Here is a 22,121-nt window from a genome sequence, read left to right as displayed (position 1 = left end):
ATTAGCCACCTAATTAATTCTAAGAGTAGAATGTCAAAAGCTATAAATCCATTTCTTTGGTAACTGAAGCTCAACATCAAACGCGTCGCTTCCGTACTCGGAAGGGAAGCCCTCGTCTTTTCCTGACATTTGCACCCGGTAATGTGGCTGTTCTATTAGTTTTCCAGGTAATGAGCTTTAAATGCACGTGGAAAAAAAGCCATGGAAGGACAGGACTCAGGGGGGAATAAAAACACATGCACACACAGAATTAGAAGCAATACATTCTAGAAAGAAATGAGGTTAAGCAGAGTTCTTGGATGTGTGTTCACTTCTTGTGAATCAGTTCAAGCTTCTGCCCTCTGATGAAATCTGGGGGCCTTTTGTATTTCTTCAGCTTGGGGTGGTGGGAGGTGGTGTGTGGAGGAAAATTCTAAGGAAGACAAAGATATTACAACGCTATTATCCTTTGAAACTTCATGCGCATTCCTAAAGTTGTATGTTTACAGATTACCCTTTGGGGTAGACGGTGACGGCGAAAAAGGCAGAGAACTACAGGAAACCAGAACTGATTCGATAGATGCAGAGCTGTCCTTCTGTGCTTCTCTTCCTAGATTGCAAATCAAATCTGCATTTAAATAGAGTATTTTTAATGTAAAAAAAGGAAGCCCTAGGGTACTGGGGTATTACCTTCAATATCTACGGGCACAACGTTGCATTTTAAATGAGATGTGGCATCTTGAAATTTACCGAATAGATTACACATTCCAAATGGTCTCATTATTTCTACTATTTTTACTAAATTCTCCTGCCCTAATAGGGGTGTTTCTTTTATGGCCAGGACTGTTAATAAAAGTAATGTGATATTACATCATGCTATCAACTGAATCTTGAGAAAAGATTACACTGATCCAAGGATCTCATAAGCCCCCGGCTCTGATAATTCCAGCCATTATTCAGTGTGAAATTCAAACAGTCTGAATTCATTAACGTTGGTTGTTACAAATCTGCATTTTTAGACGTTGCCATAAAATGCAGGAGTCCAAACCCGGTGACCTGAATCTAACAGCCTTTCATGTGAAGTGGCCGTGCTAACCAGCCTCACCCGGCTCGCCTCTCAGGATAAAGCCCCGTGTGCTGGTCCCTCTCCATGGCTGACCCGGTCACCGCTGGGGAGAGACCAGGGGCTGAGTTGGCCGCAGCCCTGCTGGTCACATTCAGTGTTCAGGCAAACTGCAGAGACCTGAGCCTCTGACAGGAGAGTAGGGGACCGCTCCCAGGACACGCATCATTAGACAGGTAGCCAGGTACACCTGGGCACAGATCCCGGCCGCCAGCACCTCACCTCTGCTATGGCTGCAATCAGCTCATCCTCATGAAAATAAAAGCTCAAACTTATCATGCAACATGTGGGGGATGCCTCGGGGAACCCTACACCTTCTCCATCTCTTGACGAAGAAACATCATTACTAGGCTGGTGGGGAAGGGGGGGTGCATGTCACTTCAACATCCCAGGAGGAAAGCCAGACAGAGCTGCCATGAACAAGGGAATCTACAGTTCATCTCAATGTTTACATCACCCAGAGCACGGCTGTTTCCTTCGAGGGGCGCCCTGGGCTCTGTGCTCCTCCAGCCGTGGGCAGGTCACTGGGCTCCCCTCCAAGCTGAGTGACCATCTCATGTGCAGATGCTGCTAACGATGACGACAATGGTGATGACGACGGCAGTCATTCTCTACGAAGCCCTCACGATGCACCAGGTACCGGCCGAGCCCTCCTCGATGACGTCTCAATGAACCCCCACAACTCTGGTTTAGTACCGGCTCACCCGCATTTGGCAGAGAGCGAGCCCGAGGCACTAAGTAAAGAGGGCTTTAGTCTGCCCTGGCTCCGCCTTCAGGACCCGGCCCCGCACCATCACCAAGGCCTTGGCCACTGCGATCTTAACCTTCCCCGTGGAAACACGAGGAGGAGGTGCCAAGGCCGTGTGGGCTGTTCCCTGCTCGCGCAGTCCCAGACTACAGAGCTGGGCAGCTTTCCGGCCAAGCCTAAGGCCACATCCCTCTGCCTCGTTTAGACACGCCAGCAGAAGTCTCTCCAGCCTGAAACAGGCCTCCGCGGCGCTGCCACTGGCCGTGGGGGATCCGAGTACCAATCAATAAGGACCCTCTTTTGAGAGGGAGTTCAACCCTGCATCGCAGTTTGGAGGTCCTCTTCTGCTGTAATTAGAAGTGGAGGTGAGCCTGACTGAAATATGAAAAGTCAGGAGCACTGGATTCTCAAAGTTCGGATTTTTAACAAACAAGATCCGCATGCACAGAATCCCAGCCTCCAGATCTCCAAAGGCGGGCGGGGCAGGGCAGGCCGCCACACTGTGTCCATGAAGGAATCTGATACGCGCACCATCTGTCCTTCGGCCCCAAGGGACCTGGGGCGACGTCCAGGTCCTGGTAATCCCAGCTCAGACGCAATCATGGTGGCTGAAACACAACCCCCTCCTGCCCACGAAGCCGCCACAAGCACAGCCCCCCAGATGAGAGGAGAGTACAGCTGGGTCCCCCAGACACGCAGAATTCAAACTCCCTGCCCTACGCACGCGCACCTGCACGCAGGGGAGGCACAGACATGCTCTCCTGCTGCGGAAAGTTCAGGAACATGGATTTATCATTTCAGAGCGTACACACACACCTCCTCCAAACAGGTAGTGTAAGCACATGCTGGTTTGCCTTCTGTCAGCAGAAAACACTCCCAGTTGACACAGAGTCAACCCTTCCTTTCGGACAGATGCTGAGATGGGCAGACACCAGCACGGGCTCAGCCACCCCGCACCTCCCTGGTCTCTCCACAGCCTGGGATTCATTTATTCAAAAAGCAGTCCTGGGATGTCCCTGCTGGTCCAGGGGCTAAGACTCCATGTTCCCAATTGCAGGGGCCACGAGTTCAAGCCCTGGTCAGGGAAGTCGATCCTGCATGCCACAAGTTAAGACCTGGTGCACCCAAATAGTTTTTTTTTTTTAAAAAGGTAGTCCTGTGGCATCTGTAACATGTGGATCATGTACAGAAAATCAAAGAGATCATGAGGGCATCATCGGATGTGGCCTCTGCTTTGGAAAGCTTGCAGAAATCACTCTGGAAGGTTCTATGATAACAGAGCGCCACTTCTGAATCTGAGTTTCTTTACAAAATCTTTGTCTCCTCTCGCCTGATGGAGTCAGAAGAGACTCAAGTCCCGGGTTTCTGCCTTAACAATGACTGGGGAACTTGCAAGCACCCAGGAAACACGAGTGAGGACCCACGAACTGGGGTGGCAATGGGCGTCCAGAAAAGGTTATCAATATTGACCAAGAGATGCGGATGGAGCCAAGGGCAACTTGAGTCAATACCTCGCAGGACGCAGGGCCCACCTTTCCCATGGTGCTTCTTCCCACATGCCCGTTTCTGAGTTGTGGACACCTGTCTGCAGGATGCAGAAGGGCTGGGACGCAGGCGGTTGTGACCTGAGGAATCAAGGGGCAGCCCGGAAAAGTGCACTGCAAGGCCTGTTCTGAGGCTCCAGGACCCGGAATGAAAGCCCCGCCCAGCCAACAACAGCCTCCCTCTGGACCCCACGAACCCGAGCATGGCCCTGTACTGCTTCAGCTGAATTTTTCAAGGAGTTGCAGGTTACACCCTGCTCTGGCCAACAAAGGTTTCCTTTGAGTTCAACAATGTATACGCTGAACCGGAAAAGGGGAGGCGGCCAAAGACCAGGTGTTGAGTTACAAGACACAGGAACCAGATATCTTTGCACCAATACTCTTTTTCTGCAAACCTCCTATATTAAAGGACAGCACAGTGCTGTCTGACAAATCAAGGCTGCCCTAAGCAGATCTGAGGACGCTCACGAGGACATCTGATCCACCCGTCAGTGTGCAGAAAGGCTGGAAAGCGGGTCCCGGGTGGGAGCCACGCGAGCCGATCGGTGGGCACATGAAGAGATGGGAATTAAATACCAGGATCAGAGGCTCAGAACTGCTTCTAGCCCATAGTCTGTTTTTTAACCCCGCATATTCACATTTTTTCCTTAACGTTCTATCTTTTTGACAAATATAATTAATTTTAACAGCTTCTGTAACTTACCCCACAGGTTGCTGCTGTTGCTTTTAAACAGTAGACTGCTGAGAAATTGATTTGTTTGAGCCCTCTGCTTAAAGAAACCACGTTATAAAATATGTATAAATGTCACTGTTCGGGCTGCTGCTTCAGAGAAATACAGAAAAACATTGCATTTTACCCCCTTTCACAGGAGTCCACTCACGGACATTCTCAAGTATTACCCATCTGCCTGCACACACAAACCAATGGATTATAAGGCATTTTCTTTAAAACCTATTTATCTTTAACTGGTACAGAGTCTAAGGGAATTATCTTAATTGCTACGTGGAAGAATGAATTGCAAATGCCTTCAGTTAACCAGGAAGACTATTTTTAACAGCACAGGGCCAGGTGGGAGTTTCCAAGTTTGCCAAAAATAAAAGAATCAACCACCAATAAAGCAAAAGACAGACGGGAGTGCAGGGGGAAGCCACTTCCACCTTGGCTGACTGAAGTCCAGCCACTTCCTAAAGCCTTACTTTAGAAAATATACGGCAACTCAGGACCCAGAAAGTAAATGAAGAAACTCCGGAGTGTCCTGGATCTTCCTGCATCATGTGGACTGCTTCTTGGGCTGTGGAACATTTCCTTAGCGTTTACAGCGGAGAAGCTGAAAGCCAGGCCAGATGTACACTTGAACCTGGGGAGGTGCTGTGTGTTCCTCCACAAAGATCTAGATGGAATGACCACCAAAAGGGGCTAAAACTAAGACTGTATTTTAAAAAGATGTTTAACTGGCCCAATGCATTCTAGAAATACTTATAGCAGCAGTGGTAACATATAAATGCTCAACAAAAATATTTATACAAAAAAATAACCTCTTCCTCTCCAATTACTCACAACGCAAAATGCTTGCCTGAGACCCAAACAGTTTTATACGACAAAGTCCATTTCCCACCCACTCACACACTGACCTGTACACACTCAACCTGAAACTTACAGTCAACGTGAAGTATGTCCATCGGCGGGCCTGGCCCTAAGCCTGTCGCAGGTCCTTACCCCCATCTACTCTTCCCTCCCACACCCACCTGGCTCCCAGTCCCAGGGAAGTGATAAGGATCAGACCCATGACACAGGCCTCTGGTGGCCCCAGAACCTGGGGCGGCTGCTCCTGTCTATCAGGGAGGCCAGGGGCAGGAATCCCCGTGTGCGGGCTTGTCCAGGTCCCCATCACAGCTGGACTCAGAGGGGTTTTCCCGGCAGACAGTCACACCCCCGGGGACAGGCAGCCAGCCCACGGTCAGCCCCCGCATCCCGGGGACCAAGTGCCTGGGGCAGGGACAGACTCCATCACGCACACGAGAACATGAACTTCCCAGAGAACCGCAGACCCCAGGGCCAATAATGACAGGGTCATCGCTACAGGGGGGTCCTGTATGCTGGGAGGGAGCAAGTCATAGGACCGAAGTGTTTCAGCAGGGACCTAGGGAACCCTGAATCTGGAGTTACACCGTCGGAGTCTGAGCCCCAGGTCTACTCGTGGGCCCCAAGTGCTGGCATATGATCTCAGCATCACTTAATAAATTAATACTATTATTACTCACTAATAAAACAGGAATCTCAGGCAAGGTCATAGGATCTTGGGAAGAGAGGGCCAATATCTAGCCTGTCGCTGCACAACACTGAATGGTGTGCTTGGTGATGACCCAACTCGTGTCCCTCCCAGGACAGAGGGCTGCAAGAAGCAGTCTCTCCCAGGCAGGCTCACCCCCTGCCCAGCTCAGTAGAGTCGCTCCCTGGCCGGAAACCCCAGGAAGTGCGGGAGGCAGACTGCCTGTATTCCAGACACACGGATGCCAGAGTTCCACGCCTCCCTGGCTGAGGAAGAGACTTGGATTAGAACCAGCCATCAGTCTGGAGGGGCGGGAGGCAGGGAACAGCCCCAACAGAGCAGGAAAATGACCCACTAGAAAGAGAGGGTGACTCAACCAACACGGGTTGGGGACTCAACCCGTGTGAGCAGGATACGGACAGTACTTGAAAACAGAACAAGGGGACTGGCTGGCTGATCTCCCTGGGGCTGCCCAAGAAGCCTCGTGGGAATCTGGAAATTCTAGGAGGAAAGGATAAGGGCTGAGCAACACCTTCCAGAGAAGGGCCCCTGCAGGAGCTTGGATCCGAGGCTCAGGAAGAAACACAGACAAGAACCAGGAACCAGAGCTCCAGCGGGGCCCTCCCCTAGCTCCACGGAGAGCGGGCTGCAGGTCCATCAGCATCATCCCCGCCGCCCGGATCTCAGCCTCCTGGCTGTTTCTCATCTAGAAAGTCCCCGGAGATGAAAGGCCCAGCGAATCGTGCTCTGGTTTGTGGTTTCCGATGTTGGCAGCCATGCCTCTAGCCTAAAAGTTGGAGGAGGATCACACACCCCTTGTGCAGACTGAGCTCCAGGGGACCCTGGAGGCCGAAACCGAGGACCAGCGTGACCAGAGCCGGGTCCCTCCCGTGCCCGGGGAAGCAGCAGTCAGGGTGGCTGCAGGGTGCAGACACTTGTTTCTGGGGTAAGGCAGTCCTTTCCCCTTCTGTCGGGGGAGAAGGAAGCTGTGTTGGCAGAAACAGGGCAGAAACCCTCAAGACTGGAGATGACGTGACTGAACCCCCCTGGCCCACTGAAGCCACACTCAGGTCACAACTGCCTGGTCCCCAAGGCAGACTTCGCGAGGCCCTCCCCTCTGAGTCACCGGCTCCTGGAGAACCTCAGATCACCTTTCCCTGGGGTTTTGTAAGGCCGGTCAAGCTTCTACAGCATTATCGCAATCTGTCAAAATGAAGCAGCGCACGCGCTTCTCTGGGTGCAGGCAGCCGGATACCCCGCCGTGTCTGCCAAACCACAGCCACCGCTACCCCACCATCACTTCACAGAATAAAAGCTAAGGGCTGTGATTTGTGTTTCCACTTAGTTGTAGACGTTTGACAACAAGCACTTATTTCTTTCCCCGACACTTCTGTTGAAATTACAAGGTTACCTGGCACCGCTACAAATATTAATGCTTAATAACAAATGGCACAAGAAGAAACAATGGACCCACCCGAACCCCGGGAGAACTGACGCTGGCTCCAGAAGCCAGCGAGCAAGCAACAGCTACAGGCTGGACAGTAAAAGCAGGACAAAGTGCAACAGATCTTAACGTATCGGGTAGTTGTTCACTACGGACGACAGAGGAGCCTCTTTGGGGAGAAAGTGGAAATGTCTGGTTTGAAGTTAGGAAAAGAAAAATCCACAAAAGCCAGAGTATCAAGTCTAGAAATACTGGGAAATCTTAATGCCCTTAAATGAGAGCACGCACAAACATGCCAAGAAGACAAGACCTACGCGTGGTTCTAGCACCACGCAGATCTGCCATTCCGACAGACTTCCTACGAACTGAGTTCTTCACCTATTTCCTTCTCTCTCCCCACATTAAAAAAGATGTGTCTAGAAGGAGAACTCAACAGGTAAGCTATCAGGTTGAAATCGACATGGGGTCCCTTTCTCAGGCTGCAATTCAAGATGCTGCCCCAGACGGGCTGCAGGTGGGGCTGATCGTAGACAGCCACCCGAAAACTGGGGTACAACGTGCTGGGTGCAGAAATGAGCCGAGGAGAGAAGAGCCCGGAACTAACACATGTTCCTAGGACAAGGATGAACCCCACCCTGCGAGTATACCTGGGGATGGTCAGGGGCAAAGGTTAATCCACTGGCAGGGTGCCTAGTGCTGGGGAGGAGCCAGGCCACCAGGGCCATGGTTACCATGGGTGAGAGCGCAAACACCACGAGGCATCATCCTCCAGGCGTGGCGGCCACGCTCCAATCAGGGCCAACTCCAGGCATCATCCTCCAGGCATGGCGGCCACGCTCCAATCAGGGCCAACTCCAGGGCCACACTGAGCTTCTTGAGCTTTTCCAGAGCGCTGCCAAAAACCTGTTCCCACAAGTTATGCTAAAAACACCTATGTCCTGAGAACCATCACACGAGGCAGAATGTCTGAGCATGCTAGGTGCCCAGGAAGTTTGTTACAGGAAGTGTGTTGCCATCTCATCCTGACATTGCATGCATTTATGCTATGTTAATGTTCAAGCTGGTTTTAGAAAAGGCAGAGGAACCAGAGATGAAATTGCCAACATCCGCTGGATCATGGAAAAAGCAAGAGAGTTTCAGAAAAACATCTATTTCTGCTTTATTGACTACGCCAAAGCCTTTGACTGTGTGGATCACAATAAACTGTGGAAAATTCTGAAAGAAATGGGAATACCAGACCACCTGACCTGCCTCTTGAGAAACCTGTATGCAGGTCAGGAAGCAACAGTTAGAACTGGACATGGAACAACAGACTGGTTCCAAATAGGGAAAGGAGTACGTTAAGGCTGTATATTGTCACCCTGCTTATTTAACTTCTACGCAGAGTACATCATGAGAAACGCTGGACTGGAAGAAGCACAAGCTGGAATCAAGATTGCCAGGAGAAATATCAATAACCTCAGATATGCAGATGATACCACCCTTATGGCAGAAAAGTGAAGAGGAACGAAAAAGCCTCTTATTGAAAGTGAAAGAGGAGAGCGAAAAAGTTGGCTTAAAGCTCAGCATTCAGAAAACGAAGATCATGGCATCTGGTCCCATCACTTCATGGGAAATAGATGGGGAAACAGTGGAAACAGTGTCAGACTTTATTTTGGGGGGCTCCAAAATCACTGAAGATGGTGACTGCAGCCATGAAATTAAAAGACGCTTACTCCTTGGAAGGAAAGTTATGACCAACCTAGATAGCATATTGAAAAGCAGAGATATTACTTTGCCAACAAAGGTCCATCTAGTCAAGGCTATGGTTTCTCCAGTGGTCATATATGGATATGAGAGTTGGACTGTGACGAAAGCTAAGCACCAAAGAATTGATGCTTTTGAACTGTGGTGCTGGAGAAGACTCTGGAGAATCCCTTGAACTGCAAGGAGATCCAACCAGTCCATTGTAAAGGAGATCGGTCCTGGGTGTTCATTGGAAGGACTGATGCTAAAGCTGAAACTCCAATACTTTGGCCACCTCATGTGAAGAGTTGGCTCACTGGAAAGACTCTGATGCTGGGAGGAATTGGGGGCAGGAAGAAAAGGGGAACACAGAGGATGAGATGGCTGGATGGCATCACCGACTCAATGGACATATGAGTTTGAGTGAACTCCGGGAGTTGGTGATGGACATGGAGGCCTGGCATGCTGCGATTCATGGGGTTGCAAAGAGTCGGACACGACTGAGCGACTGAACTGAACTGAACGTTCCTCTGAGATAGAGATCACTGATCAACAGGATCCTGCAGTGGTACAATTATTAGGTTGAGTCAAATGAAAACGCTGTTACTTAACCATCTTTTTGATGTTTGGGTCAGGCACTGCCAGTGCTTGGACGTGAAACTGGATGCGCGTGGGAGCCTGAAGGATCTCCATTGCTGTGAGCCGCTGAACACATCTTCAGCCCCAGAGCCCTGTCTTGGAACTTTCCCAGGTCCACAAAGAATGTGTGCAATGACGTCCCTGCCCAAGAACCCGGGGCAGATTACAGCACATGGGGTCTTTAAAACAAAGGCTTCTTTTAGAAGAATGAGTGGCAGCCAGCAAAGAAAGAAATATTGGCTTTAAAAAGCAAAATTGAGCATATATGGTTGAGAGAGGCCTCCATGACTAAAACAGACACACCCATGTCCCACTGTCCCAAAGGAGGTTCACCGATTATTTCTAGCTTCTCATCTCTCGAAAACAGAGACTCGGACTTGTTCAAAGATCACAGAGCCGTCTCTGCTAAGCCACCCTCTGTGCTTGTTCAAAGATCACAGAGCCCCCTCTGCTAAGCCACCCTCTGTGACCTGGACACTCTGCTGTGACCTTCAGCCGGGCAGCCTTCTCAGACGACTCTTAGCAAAGGTTTCTGGACATCTATTGGGTTGGTCAAAAACTGCATTTGGATTTTTCCATAAGATGTTATGGGAAAAAATCCAAACAAACGTTCTGGCCAACCCAATACAAGGCAGGGGCTCACGGGACCACTGCAGTAGAACTACTCATTTCACAAATAAAGGCCTTTAAGAGGGACCTGCTGGGGAGCAGGTTCTGCAGGCCCAGGTCCGGGGGAGCAGCCCCAGGGCCCACAGTGACTCTTCTCCATGGGAAATGGGGGGAGACTGTACAGGGAGACCCCTCCTGGGCCACACCCCTTGGCTGGCTTGAGACTGAGGGTCAGTGTCTCACGCCCAAGGAGGACCACCCACCAAAGCCAGGCTGCCTAAGGCTAACGTTTTAAAGGCAGCATGTATTTCTGTGTTATTACTAACATTTACTCCAGAGCCACGTGCGGGGACCTGCTTTGGAGTCCCGGGCACGGACGCTGCCGCACAAATTCTTTGTGAGCCCCTGATCCACAGCTAAGAGATGGTCTGTCCTACTCAATACTGCAGGGAGTAAACCCAGGGCCTAGACAGAAAGAACACCAAGAAAGTTTTCTCACCTTTTTTTTTGCTGGCTTTAAAATGACACTGTCAGCTTAAGGAGCAAATTTTTTTTTTCCCTAGCAGGATGAAAATCAATCATTTCTGAGAAGTTGGCACTTTGCGACTCTGTAAAGGTTTTGTGGGAAATGGCTAAAGGCACGTTGAAATTAACTCAGAAGCCCCCTCACCCCACCCACTCCAAGTCCTTGCTCTGGTGGTGGGAAGGGGACTTAAGTCTATCCATCAATATTTTCTCAACCACACTCCACATAAAGGTCGACAACTGAAGGCTCTCCTCGTAACACACCCACATCCCTAATCCATTCCACCACAAAAGAATCCTTCTATGTTCAGGACATCCTAGAGGAGACTTCCCTGGTGGTCCAACGGTTTAGACTCCACACTTCCACTGCAGGGGGCACAGGTTTAATCCCTGGCTAGGTAACGGTAAAGCATCCGCTTGCAACGTAGGAGACATGGGTTCAATCCCTGGGTCTGGAAGATGCCCTGCAGAAGGGAATGGATACCCACTCCAGTATTCTTGCCTGGAGAATTCCGTGGACAGAAGAGCCTGGCGGGCTAAGTCCATGGGGGCTCAGAGTCAAACACAACTGAGTGACTAACACTTTCTCCTGCAGGCCTGTGAGGTTGTGGCAAAAAATTTAAAAAGGACATCCTGGAGGTCTGTAACTCTCAGACTCTTAGCTCATTAAAGATGCACCAGCATCAGCAAGCTGCTTTCTTCCTAAAGACGTCCATCTACCATTTTGCTCGAGCCACTCGGCATGGCATGGGACTATTTCCCTAATTCATTTTTATTCTTTGTAATTAATATGTCGAGAAGCCCTAACACGGCTCCATCCTGACTCGAGTTTCCTAGTGTAATTTCCGTTGACTTATCTCTATAGCAGCAGTGGCAGTAGCAACATCACTTTACACTGAACTGTATTGCTTCAGAGTTAATTACATGTATTTTGCTTTTGATAAATGAAAATACCAGATGCAATTAATTGAAAGACAATCAATATGATTCCTCTATTAAACGTCCCAATGAAATATCCAGAGGCTGTCGGAGATCCATAGTCATCAATAAATTGAAAACACATTCCAAAGGAGATTTTTTTGAAAAACCTGAACTTTTACCTGGAGCCATTTTATAATAACTCACCAACATAAATTTGTCCACAAACTCTATAGTTCACACGATGGGCTGTCCGTCTTTTTTAAGAGAATCCAGCTTCATTGGTTCAAAACCATTTAAGGCGATGAAACCCTGAAAGCAAAAATGAAATGGGTCAGTGGAGCAGAGGCAGTGATTTCTTTCTTTGTTGTTTACATCTAGCCAGCCTTTAATTGCATTTTTCCAATGCCTTCGATTCTAAGCTACCAGAGGTTATTAAATGGTTTCATTAAAAATACTATTTGTCTTGCTTTAGTCACACACCAGATCAAATTAAACAGTAGAGCACCAGAACAAATGATCTCTTTCCATCTATTTTGACACGAAGCCAAGTGTGCAAAACCAGAAGGTGATACTGTGTCATCGCCGTGAAAATGTCATTTAACTTCTTTACATCTCCAAGTAGCAAGCAAAGGGACAAAACAATCAATACCTTCAAGCAAACCATCTTACCAGCAGTTTGAGAAATATGGAATTATAAAGTGCAAACCAGAATCCCATGGTTTATAAGTGCTATTAGCGTAAGTGCTGACAACTGTTAATCCACTGTAACTGATTAACGGTTGCAGTTGTCATTAATAGAAGGCATTTTAACTTACTACTGAAATTGATTACTCAGTTAAGAACTCAATCCTAATGTTCAATAAAACTGTACTTTCTTGGCAAATGCAATATGAAACGAGGTGATGCATTAAACAGCACTCACATTTATTTTACTATACGTGCAAGAGGAAATATATGGGACCTTCCACATTATCTGAACCACTTCCTGCGCGCTCAGAGCAGTGAGAGGGGGTGGACGCAGAAGTCACAGCTCCCAGGGCTGACAGAAAAGGCAAACACCCGGGTGTCTTCCCTGTGCCGTCCGTTCCCAGGAAGGACAGAAACAACGGCACCATCAGAGGTGCCAGGCACCAGGCGTGTTCGTGTTTTCGGGCAGTCCTTCTCAAGTCCCCCGAGAAAGAACTCTTGCAGCCGGCCCTGACCATTTCCAGGCTCACCTTACAATCAAGCAGCATTCAAAAGGTTGATTGATGTTTTTAAAAAATGTATGAAATTACTGTAACCTGTTTCCCAGCTGCACTCTACTTTTCAAACCATTCAAAAGAAACCATACTCCCGAGACTTCCCTGGTGGTCAAATGGCTAAGACGCCACGTTCCCAATACAGGTGGTCCGGGTTCAACCCCTGATCAGGGAACTCGCTCCCACGTGCTGCAACTAACAATTCTACATGCTGCAACTGAGGCCCAACACAGCCAAATAAATAAATAATTTCTTAATTAAAAGAAAAAGAAAGAAAGAAAGAACGCCATATTCCTGTGCTCTTTCTAATGTAAGGAAGGGTCCAAACCCTGACACCAGCCAGCTTCTGCTTGTCCACTGGTACTGAGTCAAGAACGGGAACATGGTGGTCTCTACGGTCAGGGTTAGCATATACCCAAAGGCAAGAAGTAATTCACTCCCACTGTGCCCCACACTGCCTTACACCCCAAACTTTCCAATTCAAGGGAGTGGGTGGGGAGAGCAGAGACATCCAATCTCTGACGTGCTGGGAAGGGACGGACAGTCATGGGCTCTCAATGGTTGCAAGCCTCTAATGACAGTTTCCTTGACTAAGTATCTATCACAGCCAAGGGAACATCCTGTGGAGGCAGCGAGAACCTGCCTAAGAAGTCTCATCCACCCTTCAAATCCCATCTCCTGGACATCTTCTGTAACACCTTCACGTCAGACTGCCAGGCTGCGACATACTCTGCACATCATCAAGTCTCTAGAATATTTTAATGCCTTGATTACACATCATTCATCTCCAAATTCCTCCAGGTATGGAACACCGCGGGAAATCAAACATGGAAAACAGCGGGAAATCAAACATGGAACACAGCGGGAAATCAAACATTTAACTAAAAAAAATATATATATATATATTATATATATATATATCAGATCAGATGCTCAGTCGTGTCCGACTCTTTGCGACCCCATAAATCGCAGCACGCCAGGCCTCCCTGTCCATCACCAACTCCCGGAGTTCACTGAGACTCACATCCATCGAGTCAGTCATATTAAATATATATATATATATTTATTTATTTATGTTTAAAAGGCTTCCCAGGTGGCTCAGGGGTAAAGAATCTGCCTGCCGATGCAGATGTGGACCTCCCAATCCCTAGGTCAGGAAGACTTCTTGGAGAAGGAAATGGAAACCCACTCCTGTATTCTTGCCTGGGAAATCCCATGGACCAAGGAGCCTGACAGGCTACAGTTCATGGAGCTGCAAAAGAGTCGGACATGACTGAGCCACTAAACAGCAACATACAAGTGTGTGTGTACACACACGCATGTCAGTAACATTCAACGAAGGCCCGATGACAAAGGTGACTTGTTAAATCGACCTGATCTTAGTGGTGGGTACAGACTCTCTCCTTGAGATACTTCACAGTAAAATTAATTAAACAGGGAACAGACAACCCCACCTGTGCAGAAGGCCTCACAGAGGAGGTGACCTTCCATGGAATTTCAAGCCAAAAATTTGGAAAAGCCTGCAGTCTGCCCAAGTGAACAGTGACAGCTCCTTTAGCGGATTAAGAACGTTAAAAAGCTTGGAAGACTGTCAGAATCTTTAAAGCGAGTGCCCATTGTTACTTGAAGGTGGAAAAGAAGTACTTAAAAAGGCTGGAGCCACAGAAAGGCTAAAAATTCAAAAACACTTTGTTTCCGTAGATACTTGATGACAGTACAACGGGGAGCCGTGCCCCGTGGATTCGCCAGGGGAAATTTTCTTGGCAGGATTCCTCTAAGAACTTCCAGGAGTATACAGCAAGACACAGAAATGACTGGGCTGATTAAAATCACCACCGCTCCTAAACCAGCAACCCCAGGAACCTAAGCGGGCTGTCCCACCAAGTACAAAACTTGGCCTCAGCCAGTAAAGGCCAGGAAACTCCAAGCTGACTTGGCTTCATCTGGCCAAGGGAAAGGGCATCTATTTTTGTACAATAACCTGGGTGAATCTATTAAACATCACTTGGCAAATGTGTTCCGCCACAGTTGATAATGATGAAGGTGTGAGTGCGTGCACACACACAGGAGGGGAGGGGCAACACACACACATACACGAGAAGGGGCAGCACCCACTTGGCAAATGTGTTCTGCCGCAGTTGATGATAAAGGTGTGAGCTCATGCACGCACACATGCGCGCGCGCAGGGGCAGCACCCAGGGCCTGCGGGGGTCTGAGCCAAGGCTAGGCTTTTCATGCAGGAAACTCACAAATTGAGACGCATTGCCTGGCAGGGTCCCCACCAGCTGGACTTTTAGTTTCTTCCTATCCTGAGTTGAGCGTATGAAAATTACCTTTTAGGTCCACAGTTAAAACTGAAAGAGATGCACTCTAAAAAGGTCTGCAAGGGCGCCTGAGAGACTCATTCCGGAAGGACCAGCCCCGTTCCCACTTGAACTTTGCTCTCTCAAGCAGTGGCCACTGTGCTCCGCTCCGTGCCCTGCATGAAGGTCCTGCTCCATCCAAACTCTACAAGAGGGGCATGTGGGTAGCCCAGCGTGGGCTCCCTGGGACTCCCCCCAACCCTACCTGCGGCAGGTACCACAAAGTGCCCACTTACCGGCACTTACTATGGATGAACCATTTCTAACGCCTCTAAAGCTGTGATGAGTCAGCTCTGCTACCACCCGGGGCCTGCCTGAACCCCACCTGGATTCTCTGCTCTGTTGGACTCACATTTGGGTCACGGAGGCTTTGAAATGCCTGTCCTCTGTCCAGCCATGGGCAGCGGGGGCAGGCTTCCAAGGAAAGCGCCTCTGTTCCTCTCCCTCTGGCTGGGAGGAACAAGGTGGTCAGTGAGCAAAAGCGAGGCCTGGCCTGGACATCTGTGAGCAGAAGAGGAGGTCCTCAAGGGCTAACTGTGGACAGAAGCAAGAAAACCTGGTGCAGAGAGAACATGGGTCTTAACTGGAACCTGCCCTCCTTCATGCTGTGCTTATCTCGGATCCAGAGGGCCCCCTTCACATTTAGTACTTCTGGACTTTCCTGCTGGTCCAGTGGTTAAGAATCCGCCTTATCCATTAAGGGGGACAGAGGTTTGATCCCTGGTCCACATGCCACGGAGCAAGTAGGGCCCCAGCGCTGCAACCAGTGGGTGCGATGAGAAGCCCCCGTACCGCGGCCAGAGAGTGGCCCCTGCTCGCTGCCAACTAGAGAAAGGCTGTGAGTGGCCACAAAGACCCAGTGCTGCCAAAAATGAATTTTAAAAATTTAGTACTTCAACGGAGAACCAGAAAGTAGTCCACAGACTCTTCCCTCAGGCAATCACGAATTTACTGCAGTAGAGGGGCGAGTGGGGAGGAATGGAGGGGAGAGCGTGGAGTTAACAGGACACCACGGAGAATCCCAGGCTCCTCGGGTCAAGGTCACCAATGCCCTGGGACTCTGTCGCATCTGAGATGGAGGTGACAGCATCTGCTTCACGGCTGATCAGGTCCTTTCAAAGAGATCATGCCTGGGGGGCTCGGCACAGGGCAGGGTCCAGCAAATGCTCCATAAATGCTAGGGGTCATCAGATACTGGCACGTGACTCTGACATGAGTGTGTCATCACCAGCCTCAGCTAAGGACCAAACCAGTCTCTGCTCGCATCATGAGATAAATGGTTCCCGTTTGGCCGAAGAGTCCAGTACCTCTTGCCAGGTCACGAAGGGACCCGCATACTCCCTGCCGGCAGGGTGGACCCGCCCTCCCCATGGTGAGAGTCCTGAGGCAAGGCTCAGGAAAGGAACACGGGACCAGGTGGAGAATGGTCCAGAATCCCAGGCTTCGCGCTCGTCACTGTTCTCAGCTCAGATGCTGCTGGTGGGCCCTCTCAAGAGGGCGCCTGTTATCAAATTTACAACTGAACATACTGAGTGAAGTCAGACAGAGACGGAGAAATAGCGTATGACATCCTTTAGATGCAGAATCTAAAAAGAAATGACACCCATGAACTTATCTACAAAACAGAAGCAGACTCAGGCTTCAGAGGATGCGTCTAGGGTTGTAAGAAGGGGATGAGGGGAAGGGGTCGTAGGGAAGCTCGGGATGGACAGGTACACACGGCTGCGTTTAAAATGGATAACCAACAAAAACCTCCTGTACAGCACAGGGAACTCTGCTCAATGTTACGCGGCAGCCAGGATGGGAGGAGAATTTAGGGGACAATGGATACATGTGTAGGTACGGCTGAGTCCCTTTGCTGTCCACCTCAAACTATCACAGCATCGTTAACTGGCTATACCAAAACAAAAAGTTTTTTAAATAAGTATGACTGAAGTGATGCACGGTCACTCTCGGAAATGCTGGTCAGCTGCCCACAGCTGCAGGGCCCCACCTGGGGCATCCAGCTGCCCACCTGCACCCCAGGCAGAAGGAACCACTTGCCCATGGGTTGCTGCAAGAGGGACCCACAGACACGGAACCTGAGCCCCAGCTTTAGACAAAAGCTGGTCTTGGGGAGCCATGGTGATCTAGAGGTCACCCCAGGCCACGCCTGTCTCAACCTGTTCACCGTTCCCACTGCACACACCAGCCACACAGCACCGTGTCAATCTGTGCAAAAGGGGGGTGACCCTCAGGGATGGGGTCACAGTAAGGACGTGAGGGCCCGGGAAGTGGGTGCCAGGGGCTTTCCCTGTGTATCCACAGCAGGGCCTCAGAACTATCTCAAGTTCAAGGGTGGTGGGTGGGGAAAAGCCTCAAGCAGACATGGAACCCAGAAGTCCCCAAGAGAAACCAAACGCCTGCCTTGCAGAACCGACCCACCTCTATCAGCAAAAAGAAGTCCTCTGGCCAAAGAGGCACACCCAGACAGAAGGACACTCACACAGAGGTGCCAATCTGAGGCCACAGGCTCCTGGAGCACAGCTCACGGGACCCCTGAACAGCCTAGGCCCCGCCCCCAACCCCTCCAGCTCCTGATTCACACCTGACCACCCTCAGCAGCTCTCCCCGACATCCAGGGACCCACGATCATCCATGACAGAAACAGATGTTTTCGGACTTCGACTGGGTCAGGGGACCAGAGCTGCATACATGGGGGGCTGCTGGGAGCACAGAAGGGCATCTCTGAGCAGCTGCGGGTGAGGTGGGTTGAGTGGGAGGGGTCAGGAGCTGCTGGGATGTAGACGCTCCCCCCAACCTCTGCCCCTGGGCTCAGAACTCGGGGGCCACACAAGTGTGATCTGACCCCAACCAGGACCTCAGGCTGACCCAAGTTGCCTGGGGTGGGGCCCAGCCTCTCACAGGGGCTGTTAACAGCCCTCTCGCCCCCAGAAAGACCTGGTCCAGCAGGCATAAAACAGTGTGGAATTCTGGACTGGTTGTCACCAGGGAAGGACAAAGTCCTACAAAGACGGAAAAGCTGGGCAAGACAGAGTTAAAACGGTATGACCTGAGATGCCTTCCCCTTCTACAGCCGTGTCATTCCTTCCCAGGATTCAATTCCATATACCATTGCCTAATAATGAATAAACCGTATTAATTAGCTTGGAAACAATTACCCTTTATTGAGGAGGGGTGGAGACCCTGAAAGTTAATTTTCCATGTCCCGATACAATTACGCTACTATCAAGACACCTAAGGTCAAATCAACACTTCATGATTACCCCAGCATCCAAGAGTTCCAGCTTCAAGAAGAAACGTGCCCTCCAGGCACGAACTTCACATCCAGTCTTTGCAGAGGGAACGCTTATGGAAATTTTGTAATATTAAATATCTTCAGCTGGGTTTAAGCTTTAAGAACACGAAGAGGCCCAACAGCCAAGATTTCAGAACTCTGTCTTCAAATATAAGGACAGCCAGTGGAAAAGTGTAAGGGAAGTCTTGGAACCCAGCCGCTTTCTTAAGGAAAACAAAATAGGGTATTTTCTCAGTGTTGTCTCAGATGTAGTCAATTAATGTGTCCATTCCTCAGCTGCCTTTGAGCTTTTTGCTTTCGCACCCACCCTACAGAGCCAGCAGATTTGAGCCGGGCTAGGTGACCGGGAGGAGTCTAGCCTCATAGCATTAGCTGGGCTTCAATCGTCTGGAGAAAGCCTCTGCTCTCAGTGGCTCCAGAGATGGAGAAATAAACAAGGGCATCAGGATGCCAGATTGGGGGTGGAGGTGGGGTTGGATACAGCTGGAAAAATGAACGTGGAAAGCAAATCGACGGGTGCTCAGGCCGGATGTGAGCCAAGTTTTGAAAGAAAGAGAGAGAAGTGGAGCCGTGAGCAGCAACCCACACACAACGATGTCATCCTGTGAATTCAAGCAGCGTTCCCACACCCTCAACTGCCCAGCTGGCCGTGGAAGTGCTGGTCTGAGCAGTCTGACCCCCAGCTCCCAGAAGCCTGGCTGTGACCCCGAGCGTCTGTCCCAATGTCAGACAAGCCGTGAAGCCGCCTTGTTAACTCTGAAATGCCCAGGGGTGGAGAGTCCTTTCTGGGGAAGGACCCCCTTACAATCAGCCTGGCTCAGTGCATCAGGCGACAGGGGTATAAGTCCATAAGACAAATCAGAGATACTGTAGGTGGCCTTTTGTAGATCCAGACAGTAAGTGAACCAGAGAGCTACAGGCCCAGGCACTTCCACCTCTAGGAGAGGTGCCAGAACCTGCCAGGACTGGGAGAGAGATGGGCTAGCCCACGAAGAGAACATAGCCAAGTAGCAACCACTAACCAGTGGGGCATCTTGAAAGAACGCCCCGGCCTCGGCTTTCTCCCTGTTAGATTGCAGGGCGCAGAAGAGGTATGCTGAGTTCCTTTCCATCAGGTACCCCACTGAGCAGGCGCACAGGGTCAGACAGCAAGCAAGTCTCCTGATGCTCAACAAAGAGACAAAAAACCCACTGAGCTGAGGATTTTTAACGTAAAATCCACGGATGGCAGAACACAATGTTTGAAGAGTTGGTGAGACAAACACCCCCCCAACTCCCACCACTTCAGTGGGAGTATGAAAGAGTACCATTTCTGAAAAGTTAGAGTTCATCCCCCAGCTCATTCTACCCCTAAGCAGTAACTAGAGGAGCCATGATAAAAATAAAAATAAATCATCTCAGGGGTTTCCCTGGCAGCCAGTGGTTAAGACTCTGCACTTCCAATGCAAACGGCATGGGTTTGATCTCTGGTCTGAGAACCAAGATTCCACATACCACGCCAAAAATACAAACCACCTAAGATGATCCCTAAAACAGAAAAGAGCTGGATAACCATTTCTGCGACACTATAGACATGACAAACAATTATCATGGTATACCTACGTATGTTACGATACCTGTAATCTCAACAGATAATAATATTCAGTTTTAAAAATTCAAAAACACTTCATAACTTAGGAAAAACACTTGTAGGTCAAATGGAAAAACAAACAGACTCCAAATCTTATAAATTAAAAAAAATATTCTTTGAATAGTGAATTTCACTTCTTAGTGCTGCTAAGTCGCTTCAGTCGTGTCCGACTCTGCGCAACCCCATAGACGGCAGCCCACCAGGCTCCTCCCTCCCTGGGATTCTCCAGGCAAGAACACTGGAGTGGGTTGCCATTTCCTTCTCCAACTTCTTAGTGCACGAGACAGAAAATACACCCAAAGTGTTAAGAGAAATTATTTTTCCATGCTAAGGCGATTTTTAAAATAGAAGTCTTTTGGATCATAAAAACAGTCTTCATATTTTCCTTGATTTCTCTATTTTCTGTAAAGGGCAGGTTTCTTACAATCTGGAAAACGCACAGTGAGTCTGTGTGGGCTTCTACATCAGGAGAGGGAGCTGAGGCTGGGAATACAGCAACGGAGCTGCTGCCGATGCTTCCTGGCTCTACTTAGGATCTAAGCCCTTAAGTAAAGCTGCATCGTGCAGGTGAGTCCAAAAGGAAGTAGTAAGGTATCCCCTCCAAGCTCATGAAGTTAATCTAAAAACAGGGTGATGGACTTCCTTGGCGGCCCAGTGGTTAAGACTTCACCTTCCAATGTAGAGGATGTGGGTTGGATCCCACATGCCTCAGGGCCAAAAAACCAAAACATAAAATATAGCAGCAATACTGTAACAAATTCAATAAAGACTTTTTAAAAGTGGGGTTTTTTTAAAAAAACATTAAAAACTCTTAAAACAAAAAGGTGTCCCTCGTCTGGATGCCAACACATCAATCTGAATTCCAGTGGCCAATCGACCTGGGAGAAGCCCAGAGGGGCAGGGGGAGGGGCAGCAGTGCAGTGGGGATCCCTTGACGCCCACAGGAGCTCAGAACCCACTCTCCCCAGGGCCTGCAGGACAGGATGGCACTGCCACAAGGTGGACTTGGCAGGCTCCAGCCAAGTTCTTGGCTACAGACTAGACTGCAGAAGAATGAGCAGAGAGAAGCATAAAAAGCAAACATACACACCACACATATATATGACTTGACAGTCAAACGGCTGAGTTCACAAGCCCTGGAAAAATTACTCACAAAAATAGTGACTAGGTTTAGATACCAACTGCTACTGACCATGGGACTATAGGCAGAGTATCGAGCTGGGAGGAAGTTGGGTAAAAATGAATTCAGCTGGTTAGCAACCCCTCAGACCCCAGCTCTCACCAACTGTTTCCCCACCTCCAACTCTATCGTGTATTGTAAGGGCACTGACCACGTTACCAGGTTTCTCACTGGTTTAATTGGTCAGCTCCAGGTGAGCAGTGAAGGGCGTTAATCCCTCCATCGTGTCCAACTCTTTGCAGCCTCATGGACTGTACCCACCAGGCTCCTCTGTCCATGGGATTTCCCAGAAAACTGGAGTGGGTTGCCATTTCCTCCTCCAGGGGATCTTCCTGACCCAGGGGTTGAACCCACGTCTCTTGCACTGCAAGCGATTCTTTACCATCTGGGCCACCAGGGAAACCTGATGGCTGCCACCAGGGAAGGTGAGCAGGGACATCATAATTTTTATCTTGGAGAACTTGGAGACCAGCCCACTAGCAAGGAGCACTGAAGGGCTGTGAGTGGCTCCAGAAAAGCTGCCTGATCCCTTGTTTCGCTTCTTCACCAATAAACCCAGGACATGACCGCTCTTACCTAGAATGAGGGGTCACAGTGGGGTGATGCATGATGCCACAGATAAAGCACTCAGCTCTAACATGTATCTGTGAACACTTCTACTGTGTAACAAATGCTTTTCTAACAGGACTAGGGTGATTCAAGAATCCAGAGTCCTGCGAAGAAGAAAGGCCTAAAGGAAATTCTGTTTTATTTCAAAACAAATGTATTCAAACCCAAACCTATAGATTCAGGGGAGATTTCGGTGTGACATGAAGCGCTTCACTGCCATCAAATGGACCGGCTGCTGTACCTGCAACCAAAGAGAAGACTTCACTTTTTAAA

General features: G+C 49.4%; 1 protein-coding gene across 6 annotated transcripts in view; it reads right to left on the bottom strand.

The window, feature by feature from the left end:
- Positions 1-22,121, bottom strand: part of CTBP2 (C-terminal binding protein 2) — a 168,814-nt gene that overhangs the window by 104,812 nt on the left and 41,881 nt on the right. For all 6 annotated transcript variants that reach the window (XM_070363537.1, XM_070363536.1, XM_070363542.1 and 3 more), the window contains one exon: positions 11,732-11,836. The gene's annotated coding sequence lies outside the window, so the exon portion shown is untranslated. The remainder of the gene's footprint in view (positions 1-11,731; positions 11,837-22,121) is intronic.

This window comes from Bos mutus, chromosome 26, assembly GCF_027580195.1.
Source record: "Bos mutus isolate GX-2022 chromosome 26, NWIPB_WYAK_1.1, whole genome shotgun sequence".
NCBI classification, from domain to species: domain Eukaryota; kingdom Metazoa; phylum Chordata; class Mammalia; order Artiodactyla; family Bovidae; genus Bos; species Bos mutus.
This window is presented reverse-complemented; position numbering and strand designations above follow the sequence as displayed.